Source organism: Diabrotica virgifera, chromosome 5, assembly GCF_917563875.1.
Source record: "Diabrotica virgifera virgifera chromosome 5, PGI_DIABVI_V3a".
Taxonomy (NCBI): domain Eukaryota; kingdom Metazoa; phylum Arthropoda; class Insecta; order Coleoptera; family Chrysomelidae; genus Diabrotica; species Diabrotica virgifera.
This window is the reverse complement of record NC_065447.1, coordinates 23,265,557-23,268,722: the sequence shown is the minus strand read 5'-3', so window position 1 is coordinate 23,268,722 and position 3,166 is coordinate 23,265,557.

The window sequence follows — 3,166 nt, the reverse complement described above, 5'->3', positions numbered from 1 at the left end:
ACTACCTATACCTATTGTGATATGTGTTATTTTTGTAAATGGTATTTTTGGCCGTAAATAAAATATTTTATTTATTTAATTATGGTATACAGCCAGCTACTGGGATTCTTAGTGCTAACCTTATATCTCGACAACAAATAAACTTTTTAAGGTTAATTATTAATGAATGATGCAGATGCTATTTATTAAATGAATACAAAATACCCATATATAAGGCATTTATAGATTTTGAAAAGGCATTCGACTCCATAGAACACTGGGCAGTGAAAGAATAACTACACAATAGCAGAGTAGATTACAGGTATACAGAAATAATCGCTCATATATACAGTAAGGCCACAACTACGATCCAACTTGAACAGAATACACACCACATACCTATCAAAAGGGGCGTTAGACAGGGAGATACGATTTCGCCAAAGCTCTTCAACCAAGCTCTAGAAGACATTTTCAAGAGATTACAATGGGAAGAATATGGAATCATCATTAACGGCCAATACTTAAATCACCTAAGATACGCTGACGATATCGTCATTATCGCTGCAGACAAGGAAAAACTACAAATAATGATAAAACAACTAGACCACGAAGCCAGTAAAGTTGGATTAAATATTCATTACAGCAAAACAAAAGTGATAACAAATCAAGAGGATGAGTTAAGAATCGTAGTTAAACAAAACCAAATAGAGGAACTGAATGAATACATATATTTGGGACAAATAATAAAATTGAACAGAGACAACCAAACAGCAGAAATAAAGAGACGAACGAAGTTAGCGTGGGCCTCGTTTGGTAAGCTCAGCTTCATATTGAAGAATAAAAAATACCCTCAATATCTAAAAACGAAAATCTACGACCAATTTTTTCTTCCGGTACTTACATATGGATGTCAAACATGGACGTTTACAAAAGCGAATATGGACAGAATTGCGAAAACACAAAGAGCAATGGAAAGACAAATCATCAACGTAAGACTGTCAGATAGAAAAAGAAATTCCTGGGTAAGAAATATCACAAAAGTTAAAGATGCTACTCGTCAAACAGCTAAACTAAAATACAAATTCGCCGGTCATACGATTAGACAAAAAGACGAAAGATGGAATAAAATTATTACAGAGTGGAGACCATAGGCATATAAACGAAAGAGAGGAAGACCACAGATGAGATGGGTAGATGACTTAAAACACCAAGCAGGCTCAAAATGGAAGCACATGGCTCAGGATAGAGAAAGATGGAGGAGCGAAGGGGAGGCCTATGTCCAATATTGGATGTCGCAAGGCGAATAGATAGATATATGCAGGTGCTATTTCAAGACGTGTCTTAATTTCTTTGGCTTGGTCTACATCTAATGTTAGTTGTCCATGTCCCTAAGTATTTGTAGGTATCCACACTCTCAATTAAAATATCTTCAGTAATCAATTGAATGTTTGTAACTGTTAATTTAGTTTTGATCAAGCATTTAGTTTTCTTCTTATTTATCCTCAGCCTGTATTCATGGCAGCGTTCCTTAAGGCTTTGCATTATGTTCTATGTCTATGTCCCTTGATTGTGATCTTCCCAGGTATCTAAATCTTTACATTTATTTTGCCAAAATTGGATTTTTTCTGCCCTGTATTTCTTTTTTGTTTCATGTTTGCCTTTTATATTATCTTCTTGATCTCCTGTGGTCAGCAACTTTTTTAAACTTCTTTTGTTCTTTTATTTTATTTTCTATCTTTGTTGTAAACTAATACGGTTTTTGTTTTTATTATAATTTATCTCATCATTTTCCCTTCCAGTATCTTCTTGTTCTGCTAGGTATATTTCGTCGGCTTAGGGACACAAAATTGTATCTCAGAAATGACTACTTTTCAGCAGAGCTAATTTAAGGTTTTAAAAAAGTGATTTGCATTTTGTAATGATCTGTAGTTTATTCTCAAATTTTTTGTTCGGAATTATTAATCTTAGAAATGTTGACTTTAAGGTAATACAATCATACGCAACAATGGATAAATTGTGTTCTAAAAATAACAACATTTAGATAGAAAGTGGTGGAGATACATTTTTGTGTCCCTAAATAAAATGTATATTATTATAGAGACTTACTGTTGGGATCAGTAATTTATTTGTAATTATTTGTTGCTATAGCATTATAATCTAATTTTACAACTGAGCGTTACCCAATTTTTTAATGATAATAATAAAATAAATAATAATCATAATTCATTTTTTTACAACTTTATTTACAACCACAAAATAAAAGTAATCGACTTTAGATATCGATAGAATCGATAAACAGTTTTTATTTATTTTTTTAAGTAAACATGAACTTTAAAAACATTTTCACACATTAATTTTAATTGTGTCAATCACTTTGCACACCTGATTGATTGTGATACGCTCTGCTGAAGAGTAGTCATTTCTCAGATACAATTTTGTGTAATGATGAAATGATCCCGATGAAATTATCAACTTATTCACGTGTTTACGCCTTCACAGTTGTAACAGAGCTGGAAATGCAACAGACCACGCTGCCAGATATACGAAATGAATTATTAAATCCACTGTTGCTACCTGCAACCACCATTCGGTGTAATCAAATTTATGTCACAAAAATGTAACTCAATATCATCAGTCAAAACATAGTATCACAGAAATATAAGACCACTTACATTTCTGTGACACTCAAAGATTGCTAAGAAATGTAGTTACGAAAACCCGTTATTGGGATTTAAGGTGTTCAGAGAGATACAATTTTGTGTCACTCTAAAAGAACTCAATAAGGTATGTTCAATGGTGTAGATATCTCAAAATGGGAAAAAATGTAGTTACATTTTTGTGTCCCTAAGCCGACGATTTGTCTGTTCACATAGAGGGGATGGTAGTATATAACTTTTTGTTACAGATATATAGGTGTATTTAAATTTTCATGTTTTCATATCGTTCTCCATTCGTTTATACACTATAAGTTGCATTTTCTTCTTCTAATTTCTTCACTCCTCTTTCGGTCTCTCAGAGTTTTGTTTATGAGAAAATAAGTAACGTCTGACGACCCTGTGATCTTGGACTTTTAAGTAATGTTAACTGTCATAAGTAAGAATTAACTTGTAGTTTTAATGATTATTCTTTCTGACGATATAGTGAAACCATTTATGTTAAATATCATTTAAAAAAAAACTAAAAAACA